This window comes from Anas acuta, chromosome 3 (genome assembly GCF_963932015.1).
Source record: "Anas acuta chromosome 3, bAnaAcu1.1, whole genome shotgun sequence".
NCBI lineage: Eukaryota > Metazoa > Chordata > Aves > Anseriformes > Anatidae > Anas > Anas acuta.
Genome location: NC_088981.1, coordinates 116,698,724 through 116,722,730, shown reverse-complemented (window position 1 = coordinate 116,722,730; position 24,007 = coordinate 116,698,724). Strand labels below are relative to the sequence as shown.

At 50.0% G+C, this 24,007-nt stretch overlaps 1 protein-coding gene across 4 annotated transcripts in view; it reads right to left on the bottom strand.

Annotated features, from left to right (window-relative positions):
- NCOA1 (nuclear receptor coactivator 1) overlaps positions 1-23,244 on the bottom strand; it is a 143,474-nt gene extending 120,230 nt beyond the window's left edge. For all 4 annotated transcript variants that reach the window (XM_068678956.1, XM_068678959.1, XM_068678961.1 and 1 more), the window contains exon 1: positions 22,907-23,244. The gene's annotated coding sequence lies outside the window, so the exon portion shown is untranslated. The remainder of the gene's footprint in view (positions 1-22,906) is intronic.
- Between the last annotated feature and the right edge of the window lie 763 nt (positions 23,245-24,007).

The following is a 24,007-nucleotide window of genomic DNA, read 5'->3' as shown; positions in this document are numbered from 1 at the left end:
CCCCGCGAGAGGTGGCTCCGCTGCAGCTCCCCAAAAAAAAGCAGCTCCCAAAGAGAGCCCCGGGTTCAAACAATACCTGAAAGGCTCGGCTGCGTGCTGCAGGCCCACAGGGGTGACTGGAAACACAAGCTCCCCAAATAAATATTCCTCCAGAAAGCCTGGACAAATTCTGAAAGATTCACGGGGTGATGCGGAGGAAAGGGGTGTCTGCAGCTTGGGCGCTCCCAGCGCCATCTCTTTGGGTGTGAGCTCGCAGAGAACGAGGCTAGCAAGAGGAAAGCACGAGGAACGGAGCAAAATTCCCCGTGGTGCCACGATCTGAGCCTGCAGGAAGCCATGGGTCCCTCGCAGCATCTCCAAAATCCCCGCAGGCCCCGGTCTCCAGCAGGATGACACGGAGGGGCTGAGATGAGGCCGCGCAGGCAGCAAGCCCCAAAACCTATTCTTATTCAATTCCTATTCTTACCTCATCCCTCGCTTTTATTTCGGTGATGTGATGAGCCTGTGAGTTCTCAGGGCAGCACGCACCGGTGCCAGGTTGTTACCCAGGAGGTCGTGGATCCTCAGCCCAGCCCCGAAGCCGGAGCAGAGCACGAAGACGGCCCCGAGGAGCAGCGGCGAGGCCCCACGCTTCCCAAACTAGGTCACCGCTTTGAAACGGAGGTGTGGACGGCAGCACCAGCCCCACAGCAGGCGCTGCTGCGGCTCCACGTGCCTGCAGAAGCATTCCTGCCGCCGTGTAATTACGGGCTGGGACCACAAAACGCGTGCGCTGCCTCCCTCCTCGGCCGGCATCGCGCGGCCGGGCTCCAAAGCCAGCTGAAAGGGCTGGCATCCCTCAAGACCCAGCTCCACAAGGCAGAGCCGCACGCGCTTTTAATTGATTCCTGCTTTGCAGCGCGGCAGCCAGACCCCTATGAATAGAAGCAGCAAAAGCTCAGGAAATGGTCTTTTTTCCTCCCCCCCCCTCCGTTTTGAACAAGGGGATTTTCTGGCTGCGTTATTGTCATCCTTCTGACTCAACGCACGCACTCGCGTGCGTGCAGGCACATCAGAGGGAGACGGGGCTGCTGTGAACGGAGAGCCGGTCTCCTGGCAATGACAAAAGGTTCATTTCCACTCATTAAGGGGGCTTGTAAAACGGCAGGCAGCGCTCGCGCCCGTCCCTCCAGCACAGGAGCAGGTTTGCGGAGCGAAATTTTCAGGAGATCAGAAAAGCGAGGGCTGCTCAAGCCCCACGCAAATGCCAACTCCCTAGCAACACGGAGTTTTGTTCCTTCTTACGCTGGAACAAAAGGCTCTCCAGGAAAGGTTCCTCGTCCCTCTAGGTCGGAGGATGCCCGGCATCACCCAAGGGTGCTCCCTGCACCCAAGGGTACAGGAGCGAGCCCACGCAGCATTCACGGCGATGCACCAAAACGAGGCGAGGTGCTGGGTGCAGTCCAGGGTTTCTGTGGGTCCCAATAAATCCTTGGTTTCTTTTTCTCAAAAAAATTGATCTGAACGGAGGTCAGCACGCGGAGCTGTCGGTCACGGGTACCCGGAGCAGCCCCCGGTGCCACGCTCAGGGTTGGAAACGCGAAGTGGGATCCATCCAAAGAGCCAGGCGAGACCTCAGAAGCAATGTATCGAAAAATTCTCCAACCTTCTAGAGAGCAGGCAGAAAAAATACTGATACGGAACAGCCACAGATCACCGGAGACAGGCACTTACCCTTCTCCCCTTTTTTTTTATCCTCCCCCTTGTGCCGGAGCAGCAGACAGGAGCCCCCTGCTCACCGCCGGTGTTTCTGGACGCCGATGTGCCCGGCCCCTGCTGCCGTGCTGGTTTGCCTCGGCTGAAGCCTTCTGTTGTCAAGGGAGGTTTTGTGGCCGCTCTCTTCTGGTTACAACCTCGCATTTCAGGCTCTTGAAACATCTCTCTTCTTAATTCCTCCTTTTGTAGTGAGAGTGCGGCGCTGCTCATGGTTTCCACACTCGCTGCTTATTCTCAGTCATCCAGATCCCTCCGAAAAGGGGTTTTTTTTGAAGCAGTCGAGCAGAACGCACCAGTGTAAGACCGACTTAGGTTACAATCTGAGGCCTCCTGAAGATTAAAGCCAATTATTTCTAGGCTCTTACCCTGGTTTTCTTCTTTTCTCACCGAGGCTAAACAAGTTTGCTGAGGTTACGTGACCTCCTACAAACCGCTCCTGCCTCTTTTTAACTTCTTCCTTGTTCCGAGCGCTCGTTTCAGTCCAAGAATGGTGTTAAGTATTTGCTTGACAAAATGATCTCGCCACTTATTTACGGGGCGCCCTTCCTTTTGAAATATTAATCTCCTTGACTAAGAATACCGCACACATCTTTATTCCAGCCTGTTTGGAAAGGGACTTGCCACAAGACAGCTTGGGATCTAAGTGGTGCGATATTAGAGCTCATTATTTTATTAGGAACGAGCACAACATTCAACCCCCTTCAGCACCTTCAGATTTCTGGGGGTATACCGATAATGTTGGTGATGAATTTTGAAGCATTAATTAAAAAAAAAAAGTCAAAGAAGCGACCCTGAACGTTGCAGCCCATGCACCGAAGGAAGGGTTTGGGATTTCTTCGCTCCGAGGGTGGGGAGGCACTGGAAAAGGCTGCCCAAAGATCTCAGGGGTGCCCCATCCCTGGAGGTGTTGGATGGGCAGGTAGGAAGGCCAGGCTGGATGGGGCTTTGGGCAACCTGATTTAGCGAGAGGTGGCCCTGCCCATGGCAAGGGGTTGGAACTGGGTGACCTTGAAGGGGCTCAGCTCCGAGGCAGAGCCGAACCGAACAAAACGCCTCGATTTCAACGAGGGAACAACAAAAAGAGCCGGTACCATCGGAATTCCTTCCCCTCGTTTCCTCCGATTCCTCGTTTCTCATGATCTTGGCCGGCTGCTGGTTTTTCCGTGCCTCTCATCTCTATTCCACCAGCCAGGAGGCGACCCAGCCGCCTTTTGTCCGCTCAGCACAACGGCGCTGAAAAGAACTGGGTTATGGGCAGCAGGCAGGAGCTGCACGGGTTTGGACGCGTCGCAGGAAGTTGACTGTGCAGAATTAAATCCCAGTTTCCTCTTCGGGCCATATATATTGGCCGGCGAGAAGATTATTCTATTTTTCAGCAGCAAGGACGAGGGGGGCTCGCACGCCGCAAGCTGGAGGTGCCAAGACGGCTGAAGAAAACGATCAATGGGGTTTTCAGCAGGATGGGCAATTTTGGGCAGAACAGAGGCATTCGGGAGCAGTTCATTTCATTTGACATTTCCCCTTCGTTACAGCTTCTTTTTTTTTTTCCCTATATATACACACACAAGCAGTTTGTACAGCAGAAAATGGAACTGGGAGGAAGCAGATGCGAGAGGGGAAATTTCGGTGAATTTATCTTGCAGAAGCAGGGCTGCTCCCGGAGCCCAGTCTCGAGCACGTTGTTAAATGAGGCAGCGAAGCCTCTGCCACGATACCGATGAAATTGCCTATTAGGAAACCTTGACTTTACACCTTTTATGAATTTAGACACGAGGATTCGTGTGTTTAATGCTATTCCACACAAGCTGGTTTGTTTCCTTCCAAATCCACAAAATTTTGTGGACGAATTGCCAGAATTGTCCAAAGTTCCTCTTAAAATTCCTCGCTACTAAAAACCTGCTAATTGCTCTCAACCCTCCGAGCTTTCCCTGTCTTATTTTCCCCCTTGTATTAGTTTCTGTACAGTTCACACCTTCTGTGGCTTCACGTCAGATTTACCACCTTAAAAATCCCACTTGAAACAAGAGAATTTATTTAGTTTGAAAACAAACGTTTGGACAAATGCGTTTCGTGGTGCTTCTTACCAAAACAGCCAGATTTTGGCTAAGACCCAGCCTCGCTGCCACCTCGATCTCACCCTGATGATGCAGGTCACCATCAGCCTCGTTTCCTTATGGAGCCACTCTCCAAATAAAAGGAGAATCGTCCCTAGGAGCATTTCCCTGCACCTTTCGGTTATCGGCTCTGCCCTGCATCTTCCAGCACTCCCAGCTCCCCTCCAGGCACATCTCCACCCGGAGCAGCCCCTCGGGCACATCACCAGTCGGGATAAAGCATCCCAGTTCTGCAGATCCAGCAGGTACCTGGATTAAAAGATGCCCCACCGGCACATTTTGGAGCCCGAGCTGTCCTCACACCCAACACAGCTCCCTGCCACAAACCCAAGTTGATTTAACATCATCTTTACACTTTTGGACACCGATTAAAAATGAAAGAAGACAAATAAATCCCATCAACTGCCGGCACCGCATCCGCTTTTCCTTTTTGCAACCTCCCCTTTAGAATTTTCCTAAATAAAGAATTTTACGGCCTTATTATAGTTGCGATGGTCCAGATCGTGTTATTATGCAACCTGTTGAGACAACATCTTGAAAGCGTGACAGCGAGAAGCGCTGATGATGCCCTAATTATTACAGCATGACTAAGGAGTTTCACCCTTCTGATGTCCAGGGACGGGGTTTTTACATAACTTCCCAAGGCAACGGGAAGATTTCATCCTCGGCTCGCTCTTCAAGAGGCTTCTCCTGAAGTTCTCCTCCAGCTTTGGCTCCGGCTCTGCAGAATTCCACCACCGACTTACTCCCATCTCCCAGGCAATTTATGGTTCTGGCACGACTCAGCGCAATCTATCACTCGGGTGACAGACAGAACATAAACTGTATCCTGGCTGACATCACTGCTGGAGTCCCTGGTGAAGTCAGAAGAAACTATTACCAAATGAAAAACAATGCTGTCAGAGCCGCACGCGCTCTGCCATTCCTCTCCTGCCATATTCCTTCCTCCACGGAGGTTATTCTGGTTTAAAAGCTGCCTTGCTTTGTCCGAGAGGACTTTGCAACGCCGGTATTAAGCAGAGCGCTGAAAACACTCGAATAAAAAACTAAATAGGACAGCAAAGAGCAAGGCTCCGACGGCGAGGCAAGGGAGGTTGGCAATGCTCAAAGCAGCGCCGCGCTGCAACTGCACGGAAATTGGGTTTAATAGCCTTAAAAAAAAAAAAAGGAGTGTATGAATAGAGGTTGAAGCTTCTAGAAAATGAGCAAGTGATTCGAGGCTAACCAGGAAAAGACAAAAAAGACTTTTTCTGTTTTTTTTTTTCCTCCTCTCTCACAGGCTGTGCCACCAGGAGCACGAGGAGCAGCGAGATGCTTCGCGGAGAGTGCCGAAAGCAAGCAGCCAGGATCACCGAATAAACGAGGACCGACATTCAAATAATGGTGAGATTCTTTACTTCTCCTGTTGTCTTAATAATTCACCTTGCAGGGTACGTAAAATATTTTTCAAGGCAATTCCTGTGAAATTTTAGGGAATGAATAAGTGCATCCCACGAAGCAGAGCGCGGCAAGGCAGCGCAGGAGGCTGCCGGCACACGGTACCCGCACCTCTTCCATACTTTTGTGCACTCCAAATTCAGTTTAACTAAATATACTTCGACTTAAAGCAACATCCATCCTTTTAAAACGCTTCTCAACTTTGTAGAAGTTTCCTTAAGCAGTTTAGTTTTGCTTGCACAAGCTCCAAACGGGCTGCTGTCAGTACATCGTGCTCCCGTGCAGGAGATTACGGTCAAGACCAAACCGAGCTCTTGCTACACATCTAACTGGAACAGCGAGCCCGTCGACGTCCTGCTCTGGGCTTTATTTTTATCTAAATCGGTTTAAATAAATAGAATTTGCATCTGGCTGGAGACGGCGTGTAGATAACCAGCATTCCTGACACACCAGTTGCACAACCTGCAGGCTGATGAGACTTGCTGATGCCTGGTGGTCAAGCTGCCCCAACGCTGCTCGCCCCTATGGCAGCACAACCACCCCACAGCTCTCCTTACCCTTTTTTTTTTTCTTTTTTTTTACAGCTAGACAGCCTGCGACAGGAGCAGCAGGCCCTGCTGGCACGGCTAGCTAATCTGTTCACGCTGGGCATCCTGGTTCCCGGCCAACGTTTTAACAAACTCCCCAAGTGGCTGAAGCCAAGAGAGGACCTCTCAGGTTGTGATGGAGATACCGAGGAGCAGCGGTGGCAGGGAAAGCCAAAACAATCTGCTCGGATGCTCCTCCAAGGCCACGCTTTATCCCGTTCCCATGCTGTAACCAGCAGCTCGTGCGAAAACACGGGGTGGGGAGCACCCTCAGCTCTTGCTGCGGACGGGAGATAAAAGCAGTGCCGATCCCGAGCCTGCTGCAGACACAAAAGCATTGATAATCCTAGGAGCAATGAGTCAAAAAGGAAAATGAGCAGAAAGCAGAGAAGAAACAGAGTGAAGAAGCTGCCCGGAGGGGTGCGGGTGGCGAGCAGCACGCAACCCCTCACCTGGAAGAAGCGCAGCGAGCAGAAGCATCCTTCCTTTCTTCCATGAGCACTCATGATTTGAGCTTCTCGAGATGCTGCCCGTTCTGATTGTCTGATATCGACCGATTTTGGGTCGAGCCACCCGGGTTCTGGCAGCTCCGGGCTCCTCACGCTACGCACTGTGGTTTCCTTTTGTTATTTTTCCAGCCTACTCCCGACAGCGACGCGAAAAAAGTTCCTCTGCACCCCCCCACCCCAGGCTGAGATTGAACCATGTAAACATCAGGCTGGGCTAACAGCTCGGTCTCGCTTTCAGAAAAGGAAAAATTGCCTAAATTCGGAGATTTCGTTGCATCCCTTTGTCACTATATGCCTACTTTTTTTTTTTTTTTTTAAATAGATGTTCATCGAGGAGCGGTTTAAGTGCTCAAAAATAAGCCAGGAGAAAAACTTGAAACTCATTTCAATCACACGTTGATAAAAAAAAAAAAAGTCAACCCCTTTCTTCACCCGCTGAAAAGCAGTCATTTAGGCTGTCATCTCAGCGAGTGAATTAATTTTCTTAAGAGCAAGCGAGAAAATTAGAACGATTTAAGTCAGCACGGAGCGCCCAGCAAGCGCCTGCAGCGTTTCCCCGGGTTGTGCGTTGCACCCACCGCCCTTCCTTTAGGGGAAAAAGCTCGATCTCGTGGTGGAAGCGTCGAGGCAGGACACCTGCACACCCCAGGGGATGCGGGCACCGTCGGCAGGGTTGGGGTGAGACGAGGAGAAGGGTGTTTGAGCATCGCAGGTAGAGAACCACCGGCTGCGTGCTGCCGAGCTCCGTTTAGATGTCATTTGGGACACCCCAAAGCCAGATTTCACGAGGTTTTATTCCCCTGGGACTGACTGTGTTGCTGGCAGGCTGAGAAACATCATTTTCAGGTAAGGTTTCAATGCATTAGTCTGATTTTTAAACATCATTTTTAAATATCAGCTACCAGAGCCCTGCTTTATGCCATTTTAGGAAAACCTTACGAAGAAAAGGTGTGAAAACTACGTTTGAGACAACCTTCAGGCTTTCCAAACCCTTTTCCTTTCCCAGCTAGTCACCCATTACCTTCTCAGTCCCTAACAAAGTCGGCAGGACGTAGACTTTGACCATCTGCAAACAAAACCCGTTCTGGGCGACGACGCACACGCTCTCACGCCTCCAGCCCACGCCGGCAATTCGTTCTCCCTCAAAAAGTTAGTGCAGAATTAACCCCCCCTGCCACCGGCATGGATGGACACCCGAAATCTGCAGGCAATCCTGTAGGGAAGACGAGGTGAGGAGCACGGGGCTGTCCCTGAGCACATTTTGGGGTGTCGTGGCTCAGCACCACCAGCTGAGCGTCCAGACCCCAAGGTGCTCCGTAGCCCTAAGCCTACCCCGTACACCTTTTGGCTCTGGGGACTCTCACCAGTAGGGTTTTTCTGCCATCGAGGCTATCACAGCCATCAGGTTTTGTCTTTCAAAAGTCCTTGAAATGCAAAGAGTCAGATTTTTTTTTTTCTTTACTGAAAAAAAAATCAGTGAAAGAATATTCTGCTGGAAACGCGCGAACCGGGTCATGGGAAAACGAACAGAAACTCAACGTCATTCACGCCGTCTGAGAACACGATCTACGATCCCAAGTTATAAAAAAAAAATAAATCCTGAGAAGTACAGACCTGTTTGTTGTTTGATACGTGGCTATTTCGATTTTTTAACAGGTTCTTGGTCATCTCAAACAAGGCTGCGAGTGGCAGCGCTGCCGGCTCGCGCCAAATAAAGGGCTTCCAAGAGGCTTTCACCCAGAGATCAGGCTAAATGGGAAACAAGAAACCTCCACCTACATTAGACACAACAACAGCTGAAACTTTCACTGCACTAAGCCCTAAAAATTCCAGTTATGGCTTCAGCATTGCAATAGAAACAGGTAGGAACCGGCCCTGGCATCTCTCTGATTCCCCCGGGAGGGCTCTTCCAGCACCCATCGGCTCGGCCCCGTGCTGGGAGTTTAAAGATGCTTCCCACCCTCAAATCATCGTGGTCAACCTCCCAGCACGGTATCAGATACAAGAAATAAATTAAATAAATAAATCGTTTCCATCATTCTTTTAGACGTCATTTGCAAAAAAAATACGTTTGTCGCCGCTTTCGCGTAACACGTGCGCATCCATTACGCTGGGAGCAGAAATGTCATTTTAACCACTTCAAGCAGGAATTAGTCGATTCCAGAGATCCTAATAGGGCGTACTACCCTAAATGAATGTTGCCAAAACATTAAAAAAAAAGAAAAAAAAAAAAACAAAAAACAGATGGACACCACGTGCATCTGTTGGAAGCAAACGCAACCTTGCCCGGGATAAAAATCTTCATAAACAAAAAAAAAAAATAAAGCCCTGCATATTTTTAGCTTGACTAAGAGGATTAGGCGAGGGCTTTATGAAGACATTTACACCAGCGCTGACAAACGACACGGGAGCAGCAGACTTGCCCACAGTAAGCAGGTCTTTCCTCCGGGACCTGCAGAAATTCAGGCTCCGTGGGTCGGATGCTGCTCGTGTCCATCCCAAAACGAGGGTGCTGTAAAGCCCTAGTGCCACGGCGAGCTGTCCAGCACCCTTGCTGAGGTTCCAGGTGGAAGCCCTCCTTCCCCAGCCCTCGTCTTCTTGATAAATTCATGCCCAAGCGCAAAACCCGATTTTCAAAGGATGCTAATTACTGGCAGCGTCTTAATAGCGTCATTAGAAACGAGAGCTCCCCGTCCATGCCAGGGATCGTGCCGGCATGCCAAGGGAAATTAACAGTGCCCTCCTCCATCAAAACAGGCATTTCTGCTTTAGGTAATGACAGCACCATTCAAGGGTTACAGCACTTCTTTTTTCAAAGGATCGCTGCTAAACATACAGACCTCAATGAGCAGCAGAGATTTTTTTGACTACACATTCACGTACCCACTTTTGGGGGAAAACGTTACGAAAAAGGCAATTCTGCTCAGCCACGACCTGCTCCACGGGGCCAACTTTGGATTTGAAGCTCCAGGATCTGACTGGGAAGGTCCGTTTGTGGTTCAAGCACGCACCAGAAAACCTCGGATCTATTTTCAGCTCTGCCATAAACATCCTCTAAGATCTTGAGCAAGTCCGGCTCGACCAAATCAGGAAAAACTCTCTTCCTTTAGGATCTGAGAGTCGTTTTGCTATAAGAGTGAACCTCAGCACCCCCAAATAAACCAATGTACAGCATGGTTAGCTCAGCGTTCGCTTGGGTAGACAGCTTTATTTGCCTTAATTTTTGGGAAACAATCCCATTTAAGTGGATGAAGCCATTCCCAATCTAACGTCTTCTCATCACTCTTAAATAATTCAGCTTTTAAAGAAAAAAAATATTTTCAGATTTGATGGACAAAACTTCTCGAGTTGGTTTGGACTTTTTTCTTTTTTGGTTGAAGGAGTGTTCTAGGGGGCAAAAAAATAAACGAGAACACAACAAATATCTCTTTAACAGCCCTTGAACGTCTACCAAGCTAAAACCCAAAAGACGTCAACAGCTGAATTTCCAGAGCTGGCCTTGAACTCGTAGGCCCTTTATTCTACCGAACAGAAATTGCGGTGCTTTCGCATCTCACAAGAGATACTAAAGGTAAATTCAACTCAACGTAGTGACTGCCAAGCTCAAGATCCCCGAGCTGCAAGGACGGGAGAAAAAACAATGGAGCAATTCAGAGAATTTCAGATTCAGAGCAACAGCTTGAGCGTGAGCCCGTGCAGCGAGCGAGGGCAGGAAACAAAAGCGAGCCATTGACCAAGGCTCGTGCCATCCTTCTGCTTCCTTCTTCATCCTTCTATGTCCTTCCTTCTTCATCCTTCTACTTCTACGTACCTTCCTACTACTCCTAGTAGGATAAATGTCCTTACCTTACAATAAAACCAATCCACACCGGTCTTTACAGCTACCAAAGAGTGGCTGCCCATAGACGCAACAGCTCGGGCATTTCGGCACTGGGAAGGCAGGAAGATTATTTAGGCAACGTTTTTTTATGGACATCCTTACATATTTAGAAGTCTCTGCCACGGATGTAAATAACTCATCTGGGACAGGCTGTAAGCGCGCGGGCGTTTAATAGATAGCACCGGCTTCCATAAATGAGGCTTGCATGAAAAATAGTTAATAATGCTCAAGTTGACTGTTAAAATACTTCCCTGTACTTATGGAGCACATATTAAAGAAGTGGCTGGGTAGTAACTGAACAAACCCCCATGAAAACACAACGATAACACCAGATTTTGTAATTACGTGGATACCGTGACGGCCGTATTTGCCCAGCTCTGCTGTAGAGCACAGCTCGCCCAAAGCCATTGTCACAACAAAGGTCTAAATATTAAAATATCTCCTCAAAACTTCTGCTAAACCTTCGTGGCTGCATAAGACCCAGGGTCCAAAGACTTATCCATGCTAACATCAAAGTGTAACTAGGACTGAAAAAGGAGAAAAATTTGTTAGAGAAAAAAAAAAGGAAGGCGTTCAACCATTTTTCCTCATTTTTTACTGCAAATATTCACTAGGTTGTTACTCAAATATTTAGCTCAACGCTTCATGCCTACGAAAACTGCTGATTTAATTGCAATCTGAAAGTCCTTAATGACAAGCTTGCTCGCAGCAAGCAAGGCTGCAGTCCCTAAGTCCTTACGTGACATCTCCCAAGCGCACCACACCTCGCAACGAGGAGCATTTGAACTTAAAGGCAGCTGAAGACTGAAATTAAGCCCAATTTGGGTATGCCAACCCAAGAGGGATCAAGGTAAGCAAAAAGCAGCCGGCGTATATTAATAAAGATTACGCTTACGTGACTAAAAAAAAAAAGGTGTACCGAGCATCACGTTACAATATATTTTAGACTTATTACAAGAAATGACAAATACACTTGAATCACGGCAGTCCCTCCCTAAGTAGCTTATTTGTTTGTTTAGTTCCAGGCACAATGGGAGCTTCGGCTAATTCAGGTTGCCTGTTACTACCTCATTATAAATACTAATTACTGCTATTACTTACTAAACGTTTATTTGGGTTAACCTATAATGCAAGCCAAGATGCCTTTTCAAGTCTATCTCAGAAGCTCAGCAGGAGCAATTGTGATTCCAAAGCGAGCGCGAAGACAGCGCTTTATAGACTTTCTCCTCCTCTCTAACGAGGGCTTGATTTTTAGGGAGAATCCACTACTTTGATAGAAGGAAATAAAGAAGAAATCCATTTGAGCCCTTGTCCAGAGCAGTACGAGGATGGGCGACGGTGGTGCGTTGGTGATGGGAGAAGGGGGAGGCGATTTCCACTCTTCCCCTTTTGAAAAAGCAAAGATTTTGCTCGAAGTTCCACTCAGCCGTGTTTTGCAGCTGTGCTCCAAGTGCTTTGCCATCAGCTTATTAAGCCTCGATACAGGGAAGTGAGATAGTTGTTAGTTTTTGTTAGGAGAAAAATCACAAAGGACGAGAAAATTACTTAATAAGCTGAAAAATCAGGTTTGGAGGCATCTCAGAGCCACGAAACGTAAAATGTTCTTTATCAAATTGCAGCGTATCCTCCGCCTGAACACCAGCAGTCCCCACAGCTAGTTCAAACCCTCCCGTATCGACTCCGCAGATAATGTTTTAATAAGCCTTTTATCACTTCATAGCATAAATGACAGGAATAGGTATTAAAATTAGGTCCAGCAGCTCTACCCAGCAGTGAGAAGGAGGAAAAAAGAAAAAAAAAAAACAGATAAATGGTTCTATAGACAGCAATATCTAGCGATTTCGATCCGGTTAGCTGTGTTTCTTTAGCAAATCTGTGCCCGTGCATTAGGCAGGCACATCTCCGAGTGCCTCCGAGTCCACGCATACTAATTTTCTGCCACGGGAGAATTCGAATAGGTCACTTCAGAAGAGAAAGATAAGGGTTTTTCTTCTTTTTTGTTTTAAATGAGGATGAGGTTCAAAACGGCCAGGTATCCAGAACTTGTGATGCATTGAAGGAGCCTGGGGAGATAAGGCTATTCATAACGTTTTTAGGGACCTTGAACTGAAGACGTGGTAGCCTTACACAGCAAAGTAGGAAATGAGCCTGGAATAAACAAAGCTGGGTTTCAATACTCAGGGAGAAAAAAGAAAAAAAAAAGAGAGAGAAAAAAAGAAAAAAAAGCCATTTCTGAAAACACAACAGGTTGCAAGAGGAGAAAGACCACCGCCAGTTCTGACAATCTCCTGTGAAACGGGAGGGACAGGAAGAGCTGAAGGCTCAGATGAGGATACAAATTTGCCTGATGCCTTTTTACCTACGTGATCAAACCCTTGCAGAGCATCTCAGTGCCTTCCCCTGGCTGTTTTCTCCTGTTTTATTCCACCTCTGCCACACGGTGCTCTCCAGACCCCATTGCGCAGAGCTCAAGAACCCAACTGCTGCGTCGGGAGAGCGCTCCGGCCACCCCAGGAACTGAAAAACCTCTGCTAAAACGTGACAAAAAATTAAAATCCTTGACTTTGGACGTGTCTACGAGGCAAAACAGCACACTTCCAGTGCACCCTGCCACCGGTGAGCAAAGCACAGGGCTCCTCTCATCCCTCGTGTAAAGCCCATCCCATTTTCACAGCTCTTACTCTGCTCTTCGTGCTCGTATTCTCCAGCATGACCCTTCCTCGCTCGTCCTCTTTCATTATCTCCTCCTGATGGAGAAACAGAACAGCCTTTTCGAAATTCCCAGCACTTGGAAGACACGGCTCCCACTCATCGCACCAGAGCACACTTAATCCTACAGCCTGTTCACGTGGCTGAAGTTCCCGATCGCTCTTTTTTTTCCCCTGCTAGGAGCACAAGGGCTACTTCCCTTCTGCAGAAATCCGCGTGGACGTTGAGAAATGCCTTCTATCTCCTCAAGTCATCTTCCGAAGGTGGAACCAACTTGCTGATTAAAGCCAGCTCGCAGCCCAGCACAATTCCCTGAATGATTTCACCAGCGAGGGCTGCTGAGAACAATGGCTCGGTGATGAGCCGCATGCATCATTCTGTGGGTTAGCTGCGGACTCATTTAGTGCTCCAAATCTCATTAGAGCTCGCTGATCAGGATGTAAAATACGAGCTTATCTCTGAACCGAAGCCTTTCAAACAGCTCGAACCCAACTCAGCTCCTCTGTCTTCAAGCAGTTCCTGCTCACTCCTCGCGCTCTGGGAGCCCTATCTGAAGAAATCTCGTAGCAAACCAATTAAGATTATATTGCCGTGGCAGATTAGGAGACTTAAACCGAAACCTACACGCAGGTACAAAGGTCAAACACCGCAGCTCCGTACCTCCCCACGGCAAGCTGGACGAGCCCGTGCCGATCTGGGAAATGGGAATATTTTCCTACCCCGCGGAGACGGCGCACTTTGCAAAAATCCCCAGCAGAGTGGACAGCAAGAGGCTTGTTCCCCACCAGCAGGAGCTCTCAAAGCTCCTAAATTTGCAGCAAGACAAGCCCAGGTTGCAGCAATGCTCTCGTCCTGTCAGTGCTATGCCACCAAGCTCCAGACTGCAGCAACCCCTGGCAGGTTCAGCATCGAGGATCCCCCGGGCAGCAGGCTAAGGGGTGGCACAGAGAGAGGAAAATATTTCCAGGCTGGTGTTTTTTGGGTTTAGGCTGGATTTTTCGGGTCGGTTTTAATTTTTAATGGCTGTTCTGTGCATTTTCCCCTCGCACTTTAAACCTACCCCAATGAAACTTCAACCTCGCTCAAGGAGATTCATTGAAACTGTTCCTACAAACCCCCGAAAGTTTATTTCCACGCCAAACAGATGAATTACCAACCGTAGGTATTTTCCAGCACCCGAAGGGAACCCAAGAGGAAAAGCACGCTTCTCGCTTTTAACACACCTCCTCAAAAAGCTTTCGGGGTTATTTGAACCGGTTTTCAAGAAGCCTGGGCTATCTCTGCGATCACAGATTCTGGGGCAAGCGTTCGAGCGCGGGCACCTCCTCGCACGCACGGCGACGAGCGAGCGGGCCTGCCCCACGTCGGGGAACTAAAGCCGTGGGGATTTTTTGGGAGGCCGTATCAGCAGCGACGTGTTTCTGCTTTTTGCCTTCTCCCCCAGCAGATCTCCCCTGCTGCTGGTGGTGGGCCTGGGGAGGAGAAGGCTCCGGGGAGACCTCCCAGCGGCCTGCCCGAGCCCGAGGGGCTGCAGGAGAGCTGGGGAGGGACTTGGGGTCAGGAATAGGGGCAGGACAAGAGGGGGAGGCTTTAAACTCAAAGTTGGGAGGCTTAGATTAGACATTAGGGAGAAATTTGTCACTATGAGGGTGGTGAGGCCCTGGTGCAGGCAGCCCCCAGGATCTGGGGGTGCCCCATCCCTGGCGGTGCCCAAGGCCAGGCTGGATGGGGCTGGGGGCAGGTGTCCCTATGGCAAGGGGATGCAATCTGATGATCTTTAAGGTCTCTCCCACCCCAAACCACTCCGGGATTCTGCGATTCCACAGCCCAAAATGAGAACCCCGCTGCCATCCCCACCCCACACCATCCTCCACCACCAAGCACACAAAACCTGGCTCTCATCATCTCTCCTTCAGCATCCCCCAGCCCCAAATCCCCACCACCCATCCTCATCCTCACTCCCCCCAGACACAGAAATCAGGACAGGCTCCCCACAAGGGTCCCGCAAAACCAGGAGTTACCCCCTCCATATCCCAAAACCGCCCCAATTTTGAGGTGTTCCCTGCTCCAGGAACGTCTGCACGCTGCATTTTGGGAACCTCTGCTCTCCAAAACGAAAGCCATGGGATGCCTGTCAGCAGGGCCACTTGTCAGCAACGCAGAGATTGCTGAAGCCAAGCCTCTTGAGGGCTGCTGGCAAACCCCAGGCAAGTTGCACCCAATTTAATAAATCCACGTACACAGCTCGAGTGGTCGAGCATTCCGGGTGCTTGAGAGTCACCTGTCAAGTGCCTTTTACCTTTCAGGAACACCCTGCTACTTGGGTAAATTATTAAATTTTGATGATTCTGTTTTATTCGCCTGGAAAATGAGAGCAAAACCCAGGATTTATTTTTTTATTTTTTTTTTTTGTCTTGCAGGGGCATTAGAAAATGTAGCCAGCGCACGTGCGACGCTCAGTTCATATCAAAAATTAACAGCACGAAGCAGCTTATCATCTAAAAACGTTAGAAGAAAATTAAGTAGGTTGCAAAAAAAACTGAGCACTAAAAATTATGGAGTAACAGATTTATGATCATCTGTGCAACCTTAATCCGTTCCACTTTGCTGGTCCAACCCATACAGTGAATAAGTCAGAGAATCTATGGAAAAATATCATGTGGCTACAAAATTATAATTACAGTTGCATCTGTTTTTCCTAACTTTAGAAACGTTCAGCTTTACAAACTAGATCGCTTTTTTTGTTTAAACTTCCCAGGTTTTGGTTCTAGTCTGCAATAACAAATTGTTTTGTTTTGTTTTTTTTTTTATAAGCCATATTTAAACATACTTCATCCACAGAAGTACCAGGAAACTCTATTAAATTATCACATTGTCACATCGAAACAGGCTTAATTAATACAATTTAGGTAGTTTATTTTTTTCATTTTCACTGAATTTGAAAAATAAACTAGATTAAGTTACACTTCCCATGGAGCTATTTTCCATACAGCAAGCTTTGTATATACTGTATGGTTTCCTTTTCCAACAACAATAAAAGTGCAAAATCGGGCCAAATGCTATTTTCAATGACATTTCTGAATTCATTAAAGCTTTTTCTTCTATTTACTTTGGGCCTTCAAAGGGATTATCGCCACTGCATCTTCAAAAAACAGAACTTCGTGCCAACATCGTCGAGTCTGGGCAAACTGCTCTAAAGGTTAAGGACGTGACTATTAATCCAGCTGTCAGAGGTGCCGGGATAGCACGGCTTCCACTGCTTTTGGTGTGCAAAAAAAGATTTGATTACAACAAAATATCAATCTACGAATGCAATTTCACGCACCCAGAGAAAATTCACATGTGAGTATTTTTACTATGAAGAGTTAAGAGTAACCTCTATTGAAAAATAACTGTGTGGACACTAGAATAAAGACAAGAGCACCAAGAAAGCCTGCAGACAGTACAAACACAAGCCTTAATTTAAATTAAAGCCTTCATTTAAAAGAAAGCAAGAGTTGCATGCTGCTGAGCCAGAGCTAGCTCAAGTCCTTGTTCCTACCCCAGGAGTCTCAGAGGTGTACGTACCGCAGTGCTTCACCACCAGCTCTCCCTTTTTCCACGAACCAGCACCCTTATCATGACATTTGGAGACACAAACGGGGATATTTTATACTTCGAATCCACTCCAGGAAATTCTACCTACCGACAATTAGGCTTCTGACTGATTACATCTCAATAAACACCGGGACTTTGCGCTCAGCTTCACCTAAGTTGAGATACAAGCACCTTGTAAACGCTCCAGTTTCACGCGTAACAGTATCGGGCACGCAGCACTTCGCTATTAAAGCTGAATTTAGGAGTCGTACGAGAACGCAGCACGGCTCCTACTGTAAACGTTTGTCCTGTAAATGTTTCCAGAGCGCCCAGTTATCATGCCTGAAATCCTAACGCGGCATCTCCCATCCTTAAAAACCACTCGCCTGCTCTCCGCCTCTCCGCCGAGCGCGTCGGGAGCACGGAAGAAAAGCCTGGGGAACTCATCCTGCTTGGAAATCTCCGCTCATAAAAGAGAAAGGAGCAGCCAGCTGTTTACAGAACGAGCCGCAAGACCCAGGACTCTCCTTGTCAGCAACCACGTCCGAGAAGCACAAGAAAGACAAAAGGGGGTGAAGCTCCCACGCCCAGCCTACAACAGGTTGAACTCCGGCTTGTTTATTTCCAGGCACAATTTTTCCAGTATGATTTAAAAGAACTGGTCACAAGCATGTGTCAAAATCCTTTGCAGGTTAGTCAGACTTTTTTTAAACAAGAACTTCAAAGGCCGAGGCTTGAATAGCACTTCCAGTAAAAAGCTCATCTCTCAACTTCTTCAAGACCTTTGAAGTGTGTTGATAAAACTGGATGTAAAGGCTCAGATTAAGAGCAAAACACAGGCTCTGGGGGAGAGAAGAGAGGGCGGATCGGTTAGAAGTATGCTGTTTACAAGAAATAAGAAGAAAGAGAAGTTAAGGAGTCCAAGCTGTGAGATTTCTTGTGCGCTTTACACATGAATTTAATTGATTTAATGGTCTGAAAACTTCAGGGCTTTCCTCTCCTATTTCTTTCAATCCAGGAGTTATACAACGCCAACAGAAAAGGGGAAAAATGAGAGAAAAATATTTTCAGTTTTCATTTTTAAGCCCCCGGTGCGTGGTTTCACTGAAAAATTATAATACCAACTTTATTTTTTATTTATTATTGAAACAACGAGCACGACTCTGAGATCCCTGGACAGGGAATGAATCACTTTGCTGGGGGTTGGAAGCTCTCCCCGCTCCTGGGGCCCTTATTTCCCAAAGCCAGCACAGGAGAAAACCCTAATGTTAGGTGTGTAAGGCTGTCAACACCTCCCCATTTGGAGGCCGTGCGATACCTTTCAAACTCAGAGCAGTGTTGTGATTCTAAACACATCCCTCTGTTCGTAATCAAGGCCTGAGCTGCACGTCTGCAGGAAAGCTGCTGATTTGTTTGGTTTTGCAACAGTCCCTCGTCCCTCTTTTCATCCTAGGAATACAAGAACCGAGCCCTCTTGCCTCGCCTGCCATGCTGCTTTATTTTTCGGGTCGTTGCGTGCTGCAAACCCAAAAGAAGGAGACCCTTGGAGTTTCAGATGTCAAATTAGAAAAGGAAAACAAAAACCGAATCCAAAGAAACCCGGTTCTCAGCTCGTTTCATGGCGTATTCCATGACATATCGTTCAAAATAAACACAGAATACACATAAATAGCTCAAAAATAGACATTTTAATGATTTTTTTTGTTTCAAAATAGCTAGCTGCAGGATCAGCCTCGACTGGGACATTTCTGACACTTGTTTAGAGCAGGACCTGGTGCTTACGGATCCCTTTTTCCTCTGCAGAAGGGTGCCAACGCATCCCACAACCACTCCGCTCATCTGTGGAAGCTGTAAGCTGACAATTTATAGATCTTTAGAGCAAAATATGGGTACCAGAGAGTTCACTAACCAAGGCAAGTCAGCAAATCGTTGATTTAGATGTTGCCTGCGCTGTTTTCATTTCCTAGATCACCTTCCTGCAGCTCCGACTCGCATCTAAGACAAGGCAAACCTCAGCGTGGACACGCTGGTTTAAAATTGACCACCAGGACAGCCTGCCTCAGCTCACAGAACAAACTAAACCGGGTTTCAAGAGGTTTAGGAGCATGCACACAAAGATTTAGCCACGCTGCTTTACAGACCTACCTCGTTTGGGCACGGCGACCTTGTCGGGGCAGCACCTCCATTCCAAGCGCATCCAAGGTCCAGCCCCAAAACCACATCCTGACTTTTTCCAACTCCCCCGAGGGCACCCTAAGGGAAACGTCCCACTGCTCCTGGTGCCGAGATATGCTGGGCTCGCTTCCCAAGCAACTGGGTCAACCGCACGAGAGCCTACCTGTCTTTCAGGGGAGCGAGGAGGAAAAGCATCGCAGGATGATCGGCGCAGAAGCTATTGAGCCTGCATTCTCCCCGCAGAGCACGTTGGCTCTAGCCCAAAGCCAAGCGAAGCCTAGTTTCTAACCTACATTCCCCGTCAGGTAAATTAGTTCAGGCTTACAGAACCTCCAAACCAGTTCAGCAGATCTGCCTTTTGTAAATGACAGGGGCGCAGGCAAACCATGCGGCGCTGACACATCCTCGATGCTCAGGCCGGGGCTCGGAAGCCTCCGAGCGCTTTAGGTTGGAAGCTTTTGGTGTGGGACGGCATTTCGGGTGGTCATCATCCCACGAGGACGCTGCTGTCGTGGTACAAACCTGTTCTGAGCCAGCCCGACTCTCACACGTCAGGCTCTGGGTGCAAAATTCGACGGTGCTCACGAGTGAGCCTGAATTTTTAACATCACAGCTACAGACAAACGAATTATTTCGGGTCCTGCTGCATCAAGGGGAGAGGTTAAAGGCTCCCTGGCTGCTCTCAGACACTCCCTGCGACACCTCTGCCCTGTCAGCAGAGCCACTCGTGCGAATCCTCCCCAGCCCAAGGAGCTGGATGAGCTCAAACAGCACCAGGGGCTCGCACATCACCGCCTCCTGCCCCTTTTCCTGCACCACCCCTGGCGGATCTACGACGAGCACCGGTGTTTGCTTCCCAGCGGGCCATAAAGCACTCTTCTGCTGCAATATTATCTAAAACGAAACCAAAACGCTCAAAATTTAGGCTGCTGTGCCTCCCGTCCTGCTGCCCAGCACCGTCCAGTTGCTTCCCCATCACAGCTCTGCTCCTCCACCTCTTGCCTTTGGCTCAGACCTCAAGTTTTTGGACGCGGCGTCCACTTTTCCTCTATTTTTCCATCGATCCTACCCCGCTGCAAACCCGGACCAGGATTCCCAGGTGCTGCAGCAATCCAAATAACATATAACCATATAACCACCAATAAAAATCACTTGTTTGCATCTGCCAACAATTAAAGCCTGTATATACAGAAGGGGTGGCCGCATGCTACCGGGTATTACACGCTGCCTCGGCCCTTCAGCAATACCTCGTTAAAATATTTCCCTGCAACTCCGGGACATTCCTGCCCCAAACCCTGTCTTTAAAGGAAGAATCTAACTTTAAAACCCCCCCTTTTTTTTTTTTTTTTTTAATTCCTCCCCTTTGATCAAGGAGATAAGAACCACGCTTCAAAGAAACGCAGTCAACCGAGCAAAACAAGAAGAACTTGTAGCATAAATAGTTTCCTTCTACAAAATATACTCTTTTTTTTTTTTTTTTTTCAACCGGCAAACTATTTATGCAGGAGCCGGGATATTTTTAGCAGCGGCGCTCACACCTTCGTTTCTGACAACCCCTGCAAAGGCTCATGCAAATTTTACCCCCCCTCCCCTCAGATTAGCGAGCGCCGAGGTGCTGATCTCCAGCAGATCTGTTGGCTGAAAATATTCTCCGGAGCGGCGTTTGTCAGCAGCCCACCCAACAACCGTGGCGAGAGCCCACAGGAAAGTCAACAGAGGGCACATGCTCCCCGACGCGGACTTTTTACAACGTGAGAATGACACTGACACTACTCCAATAAATCTAGAGTGGAAGTGGATGACTAATTACGGGAATTAGTCATGCAATTGTGAGCATGTGTCTCAGCATTATCGGAGGGCACGGCTCAGGGAAAACATGAGCACCGAAATCAAAGTCAACCACTAGCGAGGAAGAAGCCAAGGCCTCCTCCTCGCCTCCCCCAACGCGAGGCTCCCCCCCCCCCCCCTCCCTGCTCCCTATTTGTTTTGGAAGCGGGGATTTGCGCTGCCATATTGTTTGGCAACACGTTTCGAACGCCAGATACCCATCTTGAGCAAATAAGTCGAGATTTAACATTTCATCATGCCCATCGGCTGCGAGCCAGGTAGAGCGCTGCCAGAGCTACTACTGTTTATTATCTACCATCGAGAGCTGTTTGTCCCCTTAAGTGGCAACTTGAACTTTAATCATTTCCACCAAACAGCCCTCCGGAGTGGCTTCACCACTTCCCCAGAAAATCGGCAGCTTTGCACCCAGCTTTTCCTTCTTTTCCACGTTTCTCACCCCGCTGCTGTGCCAGAGGCCTGGGCTCATCGCTGTACGTGCACCACGCGCCGCAGCCAGTCCCGTATCCAACGTTTTCAAAACTTTTATCTAAAAGCAAGTGATGTTTAGAGCACGGGGACACTTACTGAAGTTAGACAGGCAGAGAAACACAGCCTCCAAACTGCAGTGGGACAGCACATCTCTAAAAGAGGCGACGAAACACCTTTTTTCTCCATATATATTGAGCACCTTGCACCTAGAACTCACCCCTCTTCCATTCATCGATATAAATACACACACACACACGTGTAAATATTGCACGCACGGGCGTATATATGGATATCCTGCCAGCCCACACAACCCAGGGCTTTTTTTTTGCTTTTTCTTTTTTTTTTTTTAAAAGGCTGAACCAGCAACACAAAGAATCCGAGCCCCGAGACAAGGCGAAAGAACGTGCAAGCACCACCCACACCCGGGTCCGAATTTCCAGCTCCAATATCCTTTGCTGTGTCACTCTTTTTTTTTTTTTTTTTGGGCTATGCCCTATTTGGGCAGCGAAAATTCGGCATCTCCCGGCTCCCGGGGGGCCGAAAGAGCAGCCCAAAGGGAAGGAGCACCCCACACGCACCTTTTCGCCCCCAAAAAAAAGGGTGATTTTGGGGGGGGGGGGGGTGAATCCGGGAGAGCATCTGCGAGCCAGCGCGGCCGTGACCCACTTCTCGGCCGCCGAAAGGTCAAAGCGCACCTAGGAAACTGGAGGCTCTCGGCGCCTCCGCCAGCCTCCCTCGGAAGGAAACGGCTTTTCCGCCACCGATTTCCGACGGCCGAATGTCAGATATCCCCCCCCACCACCCCCCCCCAGACCCCAAACCCATCAGAGATTTTGGGAACCTGCTGCGGGAGGCGATCGAGGGGGGGAGGTTTGAGGGGCACGGCAGAGGGTGATGGGCACCCAAAGTCGCTGCCTCCCTTTGGGGGGGTGCCGGTCATTCCCCCCCAAAACCCAGCACGCCACAGCAGACCCGTTTCAGCCCGAAATCACCCCAAACCCCCCCGATACCTCCGAACCACCTCCAGCCTTCTCCTACCCCCCCAAAAAAAACCCTGGCGGCGCCCAACTCCCTCACCCCAAAAAACCCTCTGGGGGGGGGGGGGGGAGACCGGCCTCTGGGGGGGGGGGGACAGCCTCAACCTGGGGGGGTAAAGGAGGAAATTTGGGAAATTTGGGGCTGGGGGGGGGATTTGAGGAGGATGCGGCGGGCGAACAAAGAGCTGTCACCGCCAGCAGCGCCGCCGAGGCCTCCCCAAAGAGGGGGGTCCGAGGTTCACCCCCATCCCCGTGTCCCCCCCCCCCCCCCCCCAAAAAAAAGAGGCCGGCGCCCTCCTTTTCCCTTCAGCCATCTTTCCCCGGGACGTGGAAATTAGGAGGGCTCGACAACTGCTCCTCCACTTTATTTTCCTCAACTTTTAGCATTAAATCTTCCAAAAAAGAAAGGAAAGGAGGGGGGGTGGATGAAGGGGAAAGGGAGGGGGGAGGCTCGCTGCCTCACAACCCCCCCCCCCCCCTTGTGGTATATCGGCCCCCACAGCCGCCATAGCAGCCCTGTAGGGGGGGGTGTGCAGGGGGGAGGCCGTGCCTCCACCATCCTCCCCCTCTTCTTCTCCCCCTCCCAGCCATGACAGCTGCCTGGGGGGAGGCTCCCGAAGGGGCAGTCCCTGGAGTGTGTGTGTGTGTAAATTTGTGTCCCCCCCCCTCTCAACCCCAAATCCCGGCCTCCAGCCGGACACACCCCCGCCTGCGCGGCGGGGCAGCGGCGTGCCCCGGCCTCCCTCCCTCCCTTCTCCCTCCTTCTTCTTCTCCTTCTCCCTCCTCCTTCCCTCTTGCCGCCCCCACTCACCTGCCCGCCCGGCTGACAGCAGCCTCCGGCCTCTCTCTTCCCCCACCACCGCCACCCCCGCCGGTCGCTCAAGGCGACAGCGACTCCCCCGGCCGAGACGGCGGGGGCGGCCCCGGGGAAGGGGAGGCTGCGGCTCTTCGGCTGAGAGGAGGACGACGAGGAGGAATTATGGAGGGAAGGGAATGGAGGCTGGCTTGTTGCTGGGGGCCCCGCTTCCCCCCGCTTAGCGCGGGGCTCCCGGCCACCCGGGGCCCCTTGCCTCGGCGGCGCGGTGGAGGCTGCGGGGCTCCGCCGCTCGCTCAGCCCTCCCGGCGGGACGGGGCGGAGCTGGGCATGGAGGACGAGGGGGGTGGCGTCGTTGGAAGCCGCCTCCTTCTCCTCCTTTCTCCTCCTCCTCCTCCTCCTCCTCCTCCCTCAGCCGCCATCTTGGCGCCCCCCCCAGCCCCATGGCGCCCCTGGGCTGAGGGAAGGGGGTGAGGGGGGAGCCGGGCGCCATCTTAGCAGCGGGCATGGCGCTGAGGGGCTGAGCCCCGCTCTGTGTGCACCTCAGGTGTTTCGCTACCTCCGTCTGCCCCGCCACCACAAACCATCTTTATGTCTTTAGTAGCACAAAGCTCAACCACTTCATCCTCCACACGCCCACCCAGCCCAGCCTCATCCTCCGTTAACTCCCCACAGAGCCCCATGGAGGCTTTCACCTCCCTCCTGCTCGCCAGCATGGTGCCACGAGTCGCCCACCAGCTTCGCTTTCCCCATCTTCATCCCCTGCTTCAAGGACGAGCTGATGGCCGCCCTACGTCTTGAGTTAGCCTTGCTCTCCTCCGAGGCATGCAGAGCCCCAAAATATCTCTATTTTCGCTTGGCACCGAAATAAAAAGTTCAGTGAGGGGTCCGGGCTGACAGGCAGCCCCGCGCAGACCTCCCCGCGCTCGGTCTCATCTGAAGCGTTTTTTTTCTGCTGTTTCCACCTCAAAGTGCTGCAAGTGGAACAGCCGCAATTGCTCCATCAACTGTTCCCTCGCATCCTGGCTGCGCGGTGTTACATTATTCATCGTCTCTGTGGAGCTGCGAAATCCCCAAACACCTTCCGTGTCACGAGGC